The 13,012-nt window shown below is 41.3% G+C and overlaps 1 pseudogene; it reads right to left on the reverse strand.

The window, feature by feature from the left end:
* Positions 1–13,012, reverse strand: part of LOC109027128 (snRNA-activating protein complex subunit 5-like) — a 283,079-nt pseudogene that overhangs the window by 143,659 nt on the left and 126,408 nt on the right.

The following is a 13,012-nucleotide window of genomic DNA, read 5'->3' on the forward strand; positions in this document are numbered from 1 at the left end:
GTATAGCAGGTTGACTATAACTAAAAATATTGTATTATTTACTTGAAATTTGATAAAAGAGCATATTTTATGTGTCCTCACCCCACCACACACACACGCGCACACACACACACACACACACACACACACACACACACATATACAGTAATTATGGGTGACAGAGGATGTGTTATTTTGATTTTGATAATTATACAGTGTATACATATATGAAATCACATTGTATACCTTGAACATATACAATTTTTATTTTTCAGTTAAATGTTTCAAAAAGAAGAAAGGGAGGGAGGAAGGAAAGAAAAAAAGAAAGGAAAGAAGGAAAGAAAAAGTGAGTTTCATAATACATCATTAAAAGAGTGACAAGGCAAGCCCCAGGCAGGGACAAGATATTTGCAGTACACATATCTAACAAAAGACTTGTAAACTAGAATATATTGTAAAACTCCTACAAATCCATGAGAAAAAGACAATCTAGGTTAAAAAAAGTAAGTAAAAGACTTGAAACTGCATTTCACAAACAAGTTATCTAAAGGGCCAGTAAGTAAATAAAAAGTTAACACCATAACTGAGACACTAACAAATACCCATCCCACATGTACATGCATCCAGGTGCATGTACACACGCACACACGCACTCACAGAGAGAGAGAGAGAGAGAAATGACCAAGATTAGAAGGACTGAGAACACCAAATGTAAAGACACAGAACAACTGAGACCCTTCTATGCTGCTGCTGAGAACGGAAAATGCAACGCCACTCTAGATAACTGTTGGCAATTTTATCTGAACATAAACATATGCAGCACTGTGACCTAACAATTTCACTTACAGGAATAAAGCCAATAGATTTGAGTGCTTATGCACACCAAAAGATGTGTCCACAGTTAGCTTTATTCATAACAGCCCCAAACTGGAAACAACCCAAATGACCAGCAAGGGTAGAATAAATAAATTATAGTATATTTACACAGTGGAAGACTACAGAACAATGAAGGAAGACTACTAAAGAAAACAAAGTGAATAAAATCTTACAGCATAATGTTGAATGAACTAACCCAGACAAAAGGAGTACAAACTGGATAACTCAATTTACATGAAGTTTTAAAACAGCCCAGACTAATCCCTGATGACAGAGGTCAGAAGAGTAGCTACATTTGGGGGGCATTACTGGTGGTGAAGGGGCATGAAGGAGCCTTCTAGAGTCCTGAAAATGATTTATATCTTGATCTATGTGGTGGTTAAAATGGGTCTATACATACATATGTAAAAATTCATTTAGCCATGAACTTAAGACATACGCATTTCACCGTATGTTAGGTGTACCCTGATTAGGAAGTTGGAAATATGTCCAGTACTTCATTTTCTTCTTCAAGACCTCTGTGCAGGACTTCAGCTTTGCATCCACCATGTTTTACAAGAGTTATTTGCCTTCTCTATTATGTGTAAGCTTCTTGCAGGCGAGCACCATGTCTCATTCATCTGTACTTCTCCATTTGCCTAGCCCAGTGCTTGCTATAAAAAAGTTACTCAATAAATGTGTGTTAAACTATCCTACATGCCATGTAGACTCTCAACCACGCCTACTGTCCATCTCCTGCCTTCTACTTTGGATTAGAAATTAAAGAACGAGGGCAAACTTGTATAATCCTTTCCATTTGTCAAGATTTCAGATGAAGAAAATATGCTAAATTCTCTCATGGGTGGTGGTTTATTTTAAAGCAAAGGTTCTCAAGATTGAAGAGTATAAAGTTCAAGTGCAGATCTTGTTAAATATGCAGACCCCTAGCCCTATACCTGAAGAGACTTAGGTCAGAGAAGGAACCCAGGTGTACACTTTTACCAAGCACTGAAGAAAGTTCCGATGGTTCATACTAACCATCCTATAACCTCCACCAAAACAGAAGGTTCTAAGACAGGTGTCTTACCAAAATATTTGTACGTAAATGCCAATTTGGGTATTTCTAAAACTACCCAAGTTAAGTGATCTGTTAGATTCCACCTTTCTTTGGAAACCAGGAAGCACATGACATCTTTAATTCACCTAGGGAAACAGCCATTATGGCTGAAAATCCACTTCTGAAGGAATGTTCTACTGAGCACTGGGGAAATAAGGAGGCTACATGAGGTTCTACGAGAGATTTTTCTTTTAGAAAAATAATATTCTGGGGAATTTTTTGCCAATTTCTCTCTAGATAGAGTTCTTCAGGCCACGATACAGACTGACAAGAAGCTGAAAACTCCAAATCAAGACTGGCACCTTGTCCTCAATTTACATCAGTAAGTTGAGAACAAACTGTCCGACTCAACTTCTCAACTTTTTCTTTATGTTGAATTAGTTTATCAGGAATTGGTGTTCTTTGGGGGAAAATGTATAAAAACAAGGGAAATCCATCAGTTTAAAAGTTGTCTCTCTCCTCTAAGCATTGAAATATACATATATGCCATTACCAAATTCTGCAGACAGTGGGTTACTGACTACTGTGAGTACAACTCCCTGAAGAACTACTCAGAGCCTAGCACTCCTGTGATGTATCTTGGTTGCAGAGCAAAACCAACAGGCCATAAACAAACCAACAAACCAACAAACCACTTGCAGGCACAATGAATGTATGTCACGTACAAGTATGTGGCTGTCCAGGAATACTGAGTTTAGCTCCTCTGACCGGAATGTAACAAATAGCTTTTTAGTTTTGCTTTGTCATCTATTTCTTCCTGATGGAGACAAGGAAAATATTCTTGAAAAGCAGCTGTTAATGGATAGTGACTAGTGGTTTCCTGTGGTCTAAGAACAAGCCATCAATTAGTGCTTTTTATGTTCCTTTAAATTCCAGAGGCAAAGGAAGTTCGATAGTGGTATATTGGCTTCATGGTTATTGAACTAAGATGAGGAATCTCGAGATAAAACAAAGGCTTTTTTTTTCCTTTTTGAATGAAGTTATATATATTTTCTTCATGAACACCACGAAATTTCTGGGAATCTCTGGGCTTCAGTTTAGCTCCCTATATCTTTTTGTATGATATAGAATGGTAGAAATGATAGCATCGGGGTCCAGTGTGAATAATCCCAGGAGAAGGTCAGTAATGCCCATCACATAGGAGGCGGTGGGCAAGGCATTCTAACTCCCTTAGCCTCACCGGGCCTTCATCTCTCCACAGAAAGCCTTCTCAGAATGGTTTTAGGTCTCCTGGTTCTGACTTCATGTAGAAGAGACAGAACCCAGAAGCTACAATGAACTCTTCAAGAAGTATTTGGAATCTCCCTAAGCAAAATTTAGAGTTTGTCTTCTCCGGCCTCAGCCTTCCCAAGTCTTCCCTCCTCTCGCTTCCTCCCCTCACGGCTCCGTCCGCCATTATTTCCCATGACCACACGTGGACCCACCAACCTCTCTCCACACTGCCTCTGGACTATCTGATAGCTCGAAGATATAAATGACTGGTAGCAGCTTCAAACATTGCCTCTTACAGAGACTGTTCATTCCGGCAGAGGTAAAGCAAAGGAATTGTCTTTGGAATTGAAGGAGAGAAGGGCACAGGGAGAAGAGACACGCTTTGGAGGCTGAAGGGAAGCCACAGAAGACGAGAGTGCATGAACAAGCTCCCACACGCAGTCACAGCTGGCCCATATTCTGGAACTAGGGCTCTGCTTACAGGCATCTCTTCAGGGAGACTGTCCTGACCAAGGGAAAACATGTACACATAGTCACAGCCTTCAGTCTGTATCTGGAGAACCCCACTTTCTTCCTCACAGCATGTATCGCTGCTTGAAATTGTATCACATATTTATATGTTTTCTTGTTTATCATCTGACTTTCTCACTCTCTGCTAGGTAGGATCTTCATCTTGTTTACTGCAGAATACCCAATAGCTAGACTAGTACCTGGCATATAATAGGTGTTCAATAAATACTTGTTGAGCTAATGAATGAATGATGGAGTGGATGGATGGGTGGCGTCAGGCCTCCACAAGCCCACCAGCCAGCCATCCCTCTATCCGGGTACCCAGGGCAGCACCCCACCCCCAGCCCCCATGGCTCAGAAACCTAGAGCTAGTGTAAACAACTATTCTGGTTTACCTGAGACTAAGGAGGTTCTTGGGACATGGGGCTTTTTGGTGTTAAAGCTGAGAAAGTCCTGGGCAAACCGGGACGAGTTGGCTACCCTCCCTAGAGACACCTCCTGAAAGTCTTTGATAGCTTATGTGAAAAGAGCAAGGTCAGGGTATCTACTATCCTTTCAAGGTCACCTCAGGCTGGCTTGCTTGCTAACTGAAGGTCACTGCTCTCACCAGGTGGTCTCCTCTACCCAATCTTTCCCTTCCGGATTCCAGGAATCATTTCCACTCTTTGTCATTGGGGCCTGGGGGTGGTAGCAGCTCTGACACTACTAATCCTGACTATCTGCACCATTCCTGTGGTTCCTCTCTGCTCTCCTGAACCTCAGTAAATAGCACTTTTAAAAATAACCCCCTCTTGAGTTATCTAAAGATGAATAAGCCACGGTTTTCCATGGGGACCTGACTGATGTGAGGGAAAAGGAGAAATGTAGAAATAAATGTTATCAGAAACCATTAAGATGCAAAGGTACTTAACCTCTCAAAGCCCCAGTTCCCCATCCATAAGCCTGTGATCACCTCATAGGGCTGTTACAAGAAATGATTAAGAAAATCTACTTAAAGCTATTTGATAGCATATCAAAAGCACTCAGCAAATTTTAGCCACCATTGTAGCTATTATTCTTTACTTCTCTTAACAGAAACAAGCCAGAAGGCAAGATCAGGCTTGCCATTCATCTGAGAAGGACCCCAGAATCTCACCTCTCCAGATGGCCTGAGGTAAGGGGCAGAAGTACTGTAAATTTAAAACTTCACATAGGCACAAATTCCTATTCTTTTAGTATTTTTACTTGGGCTTTGAGTGGAGGCCTTAATATTCTATGTTTAGAGATTGGATCTAGTGGTAAGTCCAATGTCTGTTTTGGAGGAGGCCAGGAATGTGGGAAATGGTGGTTGCTTGGCACATTTGCAGGAAATCCCTCCACCTGCGGGACACACCCGCACCTCCTGTCCTGGTCAGCCTGCTGAAATATACAAGAAATAGGCCACAAAATGGAAACAATTTTGAACTCAAGAAAAAGGTTCTCCTTTTCTAATTTAATGATGCAGTGAACTGTCTGCAGACTTTGGATGAAAATGAGGCCCTGAGAAGATCCTGGGGAGTGCAAGAGCATGAGGGCTGAACATCAAGAGCAAGAAAGATTTCTTTTTCATTAAAACAAATTGGCACACTTGGATTTATAGTACCCAGTAAAGTATAAGCAGGAAGATGAAAATTCCACCATGAAATAAGACAATTTAGGAAAGACAGAGGGGGTGGAGATAGCACTCAGTTTATTCCAAAGTGAATAATCACACACACACGCACATACACACATACACAGAAACGCTTTGCACATAACTTTCTAGGAAAAGTGGGAATAAGGAAAGAATATATGAGGAAATAAGGCACACTAATGTTCCCAAGAGCAGGGCTAGATTTAAATCATGTTATAATATGTTAAAATAGTATCTCCTAAATTCACGGTCACTCAACACCTCAGAATGTGATCTTACTTGGAAATAGGGTCTTCGAAGATGTAATTCGTTAAGCGTCTCAAGATAAAATCTTCCTGGATTTAGGGTGGGCCCTAAAACCAATAACTTGTCTCCTTACACAAGAAAAGAGAGGGAGATTTGGACACAAGGGAGACCATGTAAAAACAGAGGCAAAAATTGGAGCTATGTGTCTTTATAATAGAACGATTCATATTCCTTTGGGCATATACCCAGTAATGAGATTGCTGGGTGACATGGTATTTCTGTTTTTAGGTCTTTGAGGAATCACCACACTGTCTTCTACAATGATTGAACTAATTTACTCTCCCACTAACAGTGATAAGCGTTCCTTTTTCTCCATTTTATATTCATCACAGCACTATTCAGAAGCACAAAGACATGGAATCAACCTAAATGCCCATCAGTGGAAGACTGAATACTGGAAATCTGGTACATATACGCCACGGAATACTAGGAAGCCATAAAAAAGAAAGGCATCACACATTTTGAGTAATATGGATGGAGCTGGAGACCATTATCCTTAGCAAACTAATGGAAGAACAGGAAACCAAATACTGTATGTTCTCACTTATAAGTGGATGCTAAATGATGAGAACACATGGGCATTTAGAGGGGAACAACACACACTGGGGCCTATTGGAGGGTGGAGAGTGGGAGGAGGGAGAGGGTCAGGAAAAATAACTAATGAATACCAGGCTTAATACCTGGGTGATGAAATAATCTGAACAACTAACTCCCGTGACACACGCTTACCTATATGACCAACCGGCTCATGTACCCCTGAACTTAAAATAAAACTTTAAAAAAAAGGTTGGAGTTATGCTGCCATAAGACAAGGAGCTACAGAAGCTACAAGGAGCTGGAAGGGGCAAGGAAGGATCCTTCCCTGGAGCCACTGGAGGAAGCGTGGCCCTGCTGCCACCTTGATCTTAGACTTCTGGCTTCAGAATTGTGAAAGGTTAAATTTCCGCTGTTTGAAGCCACGAGTTTGTGGTCATTTGTCAAAGCTGTTCTAGGAAGCAAATGATGCATATATCAAAATACTTCACATAGTTTATACAGCAGGAGCTCAGTAAATACGACTGGCTAACAGATCACCTAGATGAATCTACTGCCCTATAAAACCATGGAGGTACAACTGTACTTACCTGTGGTCTCATCTCAGAATGAAGACCCAGCACTTCATGCTTCCTGTTTAACATTTTGCAACTAGTGCGCTTCATGTGGAATGAATGGGAGTTCAGAATATGGAACAATCTGACTGAGATTGGTGTACCTGCTAATCAGACCTGGCACTCTGTTTCCAAACTGCTCATTCCAGCAGAAGCCACTGAGTAATTACACACAATAGGAGATTGGTACCCATCACTGCAGGGGTTTTCACATTACCCACATCTGTCTCAAGCAAGGCCCTATTAGGGTGACACCATGCCTAATCTTTGCAATGGTGTTCACATAATCTCAGGCCTTTGGTCATCCAGCCATCCACGGCAGAATCCCAGTTCTTAAGACCCCCTAGCTATTACTGGCCACAGTGAGGGAGGGCCGCCTGCACAGGAAAGGTGGCAGTTGTTGGGGTGGGGGTTGGGGGGGAGGTTACTAAGAATGAGGCCACTCTACTTCCGGAGAGGTTGGAGGAGGGCTGGAAGGAAGCAGAAATAGATAAAGCATATCTCCTACAAGACCCAGAGCAAAACATAGTCGGGAGTTCTCAGTCCCTTGCTCTGCTACACAGCACTCTGCCCAGGAATATTTCGAATCCTCGCTTCGAAGTCCCAGTGTACTTAGTGTGGCCCTAGTGATGTTCCTCTGCTCCATCTCACCACGTGCCTCTTCTTCCTGGCTGATGAAGCTATGGACCTTGAGTCCAGTTTGCTCCTCCTTCTTTTTGTTCCTAAATTATACTATTGGTTTCATCCCTCTGCAATTCTAACTTGATTCCAAGGCGGCCAGGTTTCTAGTTGATTATTGTGCTATTGTCCTCCGTTCGCCCCTCCTCATTGTTCTCTGCCCTTCTCCTGGGCCCCAGGGCATCCACTTTGACACACAGCATCAGCCAGACCCCCTAGCTCTGGTTTCTGGATAGGAAAGGAGATACTGGCAGGAGACCGGAGGAGAAAGAGGTCAGATCAGGGTGGGATCAGCGTGTCCTCTTCCCTACTCAGTCCTTGCCAGGCCTCCGTGCTAGCCCTGTCTCAGTGTCTCCACAGCCAGAGCTCTGCCAGTTCCTTCAGGCCTGGGACTGGAAACTGCTTCCTCCTGTTTCAAGTCCCTAAGTGCTAGACTTTCCCTTATCACTTCCTCAACTCTGTCCCACATCAATAAATGGTGCTTCCATTAAATCCCTTTTATTCAATCCCTGAGGCAGTTACCAATATTAATCAGGTTGCACACATTTAATACTTTACCTAGGCGCAAGCATTACACACACACGTGCAAACCCTCTCTCTGTTATATGAAGAGTGTGGCTTCGAAATCAGACACACGTAAATAAACAGGCATGCCATAACTGCCCAGCTCACTGGGGTTCTTCAGTCTCTGTGACTCTCAGTTAATTCCTCTGGGAAATGAGACCAGAGTCTCTACCTCCTAGAGTGATGATGGAGCTGAACTGAACTTACACGGCACATTCCTGGTGTGCTGCTCCCTCATCTATTCATTCGGTATCAAGCGTCCCAGCTCTGTTTGGCAATCCCCCACTGAGCTTGCTTAGGTCTGGTTGTCTGACCTACTTGCAGGTACAGTAACTTTTTCAGGCTAGGACTTGGGTGGTCCTGCCCACATGTCTAAGCATTTTGCCATAGGATTGACTCCAGCCTCACCACCTCCTTGTCCGGAGGGATTGATATGCTATTTCCAAAGGAGATTGTGGAAGTAAAGAGATGGGTGTAATGATTTCTTCATGTTTGCCCCAGTCCCAGTAGAACTGCCATGAGGAGTGGGGTCTCTATGCCCCCTGCCCCTGCCATTCTTTTGGAGGAAATCTCACCCAACATGTGGTTTGTGAATTGCCTTTCTGGGTGTGTGATGTGCCTGAGATGATGACGACAATGACCAGGGTTGGCGGAGGTTGGAAAAGAAATGGTGGAGGAAGTCACTGTGGGCACAGAATCAGCCCCCCATGCCTTGCATGCAACAACTTAGACGGAAACAGACTCACTTCTCAAATTGATGAATTGGCAGCTGGACATCCAGCTGCTGGGCGTTCCCATCCTGGTTGAAAATTCTGTGTGACATTGGCCATGAGCGATAAACCATGGAAACCAGTGCTAATGAGATCCTGTTCATCCATTGGCTCAAAAACATTGCCTCAGTGAGCACAGCTATGCATGATTAATGGTGGTCAAGAATGAATGCAGAGTTATCACTTCAGACAAGGGAAAAGTTGCATGCATCCCCCAAATTTCTGGAAAAAAAAGAAATGAATTCAGAAAATACAAGCAAGGGCAGTATAGAAGGGGAAAATACTTATTCGAGGTTTGCCACTAGAGATTTCACTTTTATGATGCATTTCAGCAAAACAAACAAACAAAAACATTTAGATTGTTTTTGTGAACTATATAAAAGTAAATAGATCCATAAAAGGAGAATAAATAAAGAATTTAAACCACTTTCTTGCCAAAGAACCTTTAAAAAGGAAATATGTTGTTTTTAACAATTCCAAAATAGTCAATAGAATGTTTAGAAATAGTTGATAAAACTACTTTGTTTAGAACTCAATTTTCAAATTGAATATTTCTTTAATTAAAAAAACAAATTTACAAAAAAAGATAAAGTGGTAATAAAGGCTGAGATTGGCTGTATATTCAGCAAATGAACCTCCTCAAATCATAACTGCTACATCCATTTCACGACGACTAATGATGGCCACAGCCATTTGTGTTTGTATCATCATCCAGACTGATGACTAAGACAGGCAAAATGAACAGATCATCTATGGCCATTCATTGGACAAGTGTGCAGCTCTGCCTCATAAATAAGATCTACTGTCATTTTTTTCCTAATTGTATAAGCAATACATGGCCACTTCCCAAAACTGAAAAAACAAGGAAAATCACAAAGCAAAGAAGATTCAAGCTGTTGATAATTTCGCCTATAGTCCAAACTACTTAGAGGCTGAGGCAGGAGGATAGCTTGAACCCAGGAGTTCAAGGCTACAGTGCGCTATGGTAGTGCCACTGTACTCCAGCCTGGGCAACCAGCAAGACCCTCTCTCTGAAATTATAATAATAATACTAACAAAAGATTCACATTTCGAAGTACTCATTGTTAACATTGTAGAGAATGCATTTCCATATTTTTCCAGTTCTTAATAAAAGATATAAATATAAATAATAATGTACAGCTATAAGTAAATAATATAAAATGTAAATAAAGTAAATATAAAACCCTATAATATGATTTCATTTTCTTTTATTATAGTCTCTAATTACTGGTCAAGTATATGTTTTCAATTTTTTCTCTGTTTTTGTTTTTTGTTTGTTTTTGTTTGGTTGGTTTTTTTTTTTTTGAGACAAGATCTCACTCTGTCACCCAGACTGGAGTGCAGTGGTGTGATCTCGGCTCACCACAACTTCCGCCTGCCGGGTTCAAGCGAGTCTCCTGCCTCATCCTCCTGAGTAGTTGGGGTTACAGGCGCATGCCACTCCCGCCCAGCTATTTCTTGTATTTTTAGTAGAGACAGGGTGGTTTCAGTATGTTGGCCAGGCTGGTCTCGAACTCCTGATGTCAAATGATCCACCTGCCTCGGCCTCCCAAAGTACTGGGATTACAGGCATGAGCCACTGCGTCCGGCCCCATTTTTCTCTGTTTTAAAATCAGTGAAATTCTTTTTCTAATGTTTAAAGTAATTTAGTCTGCTGACCCTAACTGAAGATAAAAACTGAAAAATTAAACAACCAAACCCCACACCAACCTTCTACAAATTTTCCTTGTTATTTGAGGCCCCAGGATCTTTGCTTGTGCCCTTCCCTCCACATGAAATGCTCCCTCCTTCTGCTCATCTGCCTACAAACTCCCGTCTTTTGGTAGAGGGCACTTAACTACTTAGTTCCACGTGTTTTCCTTAAAGAGGAAGGACTTAGACGTCATTCCCAGGAGGGAATAACTCTTTCTCCCCTAACTCAGTGCTCCTGAGGTACAAGGCAAGAATATACAGCATTAGGGCGCCCCCTTGCTCCGGTGGACAGCCATGCTAGAGCTCATGGTTTCATGGGACCTCCTTCTGGGCTGTTTTGTACTTGCCATGGGGAGGCCGGCTGTAGTCACACTTCTGGCTAGGTGAATATTCACTCTGCAGACTCAGTTACTCTCTTGCAGTAAACCGCAGGTCTTCACCTGGACAGGAGGACTGCAAAGGCCAGAAGTTCCAAGTTTCATTCTTCAAACTTGCTTAAGTCGTTTAAAGTCTTCAGTGGATATTTCAACACCTATCTAACTTCTACATGTAATTCTCAGGGTTCAGAACTGGGGCAGAACCCAAAAGTCTTCCTTGGACCACATCTGTCATAACAGAATTAACCTTTTATACATACATTTTATAGCACCGAATCATATCTGTTCACGTGGCATATCCCATTTGAGTCTAAGGCCTCCTTAAGGCAGAATATTGAGACTTACTTGCTCTTCATTTCCATAAATCATTCTATTCCTATTATGCTATTTCCTAGCATAATATCTGGCATATAGGAACACTTAGTAAAAAATCTGTTAAATGAGAAGATCGCAAATTGTTGGCAGTGTCACATATTTGTAAACAATCAGACAAATTTTTATCCAAAAAGTTTCCCTAGAAATAATAGATTCTTATAATGATAAGATGTCCCTAGAACAGTGATTCTCGCATGTTTCAGAATCATCTGGAGCAGAGAACACCTGCTGGGCCACCCCTGAGTTTCTGGTTAGTCGTTTTAGGCCCTAGAATTTACATTTCTAACAAGCTCTCAGGTGATATTGATGCACCGGTCTGGGAACCACACTTTGAAAACTACTATCCTAGAACAATCATTCTCAAACAATTATCAGAATCACTTCTGTTACAGTTGCCCCAGTACATTTCTAAAAAATAAAAAAAATTTTAAAAAGAATTACCTCTGTTTTGCTAAATTTCCACATATTGCTATGATATTCCGACCTGGAAAGGCGGATGCAGAAATCAAATATTTCATACATGACTCTGTGATATCAAATCCATCCAAAGACAGATAATTGGAAATCACTGGACTTGGGCCGCACTCACAAGCTAACTTTGGAATGACATGTAAAAAAGAATTTCCTGGCCATATCTTCTGTGACTCATTCTGTAACTGTGAATTATTGAGGAACTAACAATTTTCTGGGGAAATCTACTCCAAGATACCTTATGGTATCTTGGTTTGGGCTAAACTTCACTATTTAATTCCTGATTTTATCATGCCCTATAGGACTGTTCTTCTGATCTGATCAGGATACAGCAAGTCTCAGGACAGCAATCTCTTCACCAACAAATATTAATTAGACACCCACTAAGGGAAAACCACCATGGAAGCCCCAAAGTGGAGAGAAAGAAGCAAAATATTTAGCTGTCTGGAAATATCAGTTGGCTGTAAAGATAGAAAATAGATACATTTTTTAAAAAGATATTTCTAATAACAAACAATAGTTATCCAAAGATTGGTGAAGAAAAGAAAAACTAAAATAACTTTGAGGAAGAGAAGGATGGATTTCTCAAAGCTAGAGAAGTAAAGAAAAACCATTTGAAGAAGAAGAAGGAACTGTAGAGTTATATCGGAAGACAGAATTGAAGAGGCAAGATCATACCTAGAATAAAGTTCCAAAGAGAGCTTGAGACCCAAGCCAATTATAGAAGGACAGGTCTAGTGACAGAAGTAGGACATCTTGACTTCCATAAAAACAGCAAGGGCACCTCTGTCAATTAGCTACTGGCTCTCTTCTGTAGATGACATTGCTCTGGAATAGTATGAGTCTGATTCCTCAGTACCATCCGGCATTTTCTGACTAAGAGCAGCTCTTGTGCTGAAATGCAAAAATGGTAGTAGTTAAAATAGCACAGAGAAAATGGTGGCCTGTGTTTATCGACATGTCTTAGCGTATAGGAGTCAATAACTACTAGATGTTATAGAAAACACATTCATTTTGATGAGCCCTGAGGCCCTGGAATACCTTTCTCCAGTAGGTGATAAAATTGCTGATTGTTGTCTTTGGGAGAAGTTAAAGTGGAAATTAAATGGGCCCATGAAGAATAATAGCCCTTTTGATTTCTTTTTGGACGAGGCATGTGTGTTACTGCCTATTCCTTCACTTGACGTAGCAAACACTAACGATGATATCACGGTGTTCCTTAGTTATTGAAAACCATGTGAAACATTCTAAAATAATTCTGTAAGGTAATCTTCTATTTATCTCAT

The sequence above is a fragment of the Gorilla gorilla genome, chromosome 5 (assembly GCF_029281585.2).
Source record: "Gorilla gorilla gorilla isolate KB3781 chromosome 5, NHGRI_mGorGor1-v2.1_pri, whole genome shotgun sequence".
In the NCBI taxonomy this organism is placed as follows: Eukaryota; Metazoa; Chordata; class Mammalia; order Primates; family Hominidae; genus Gorilla; species Gorilla gorilla.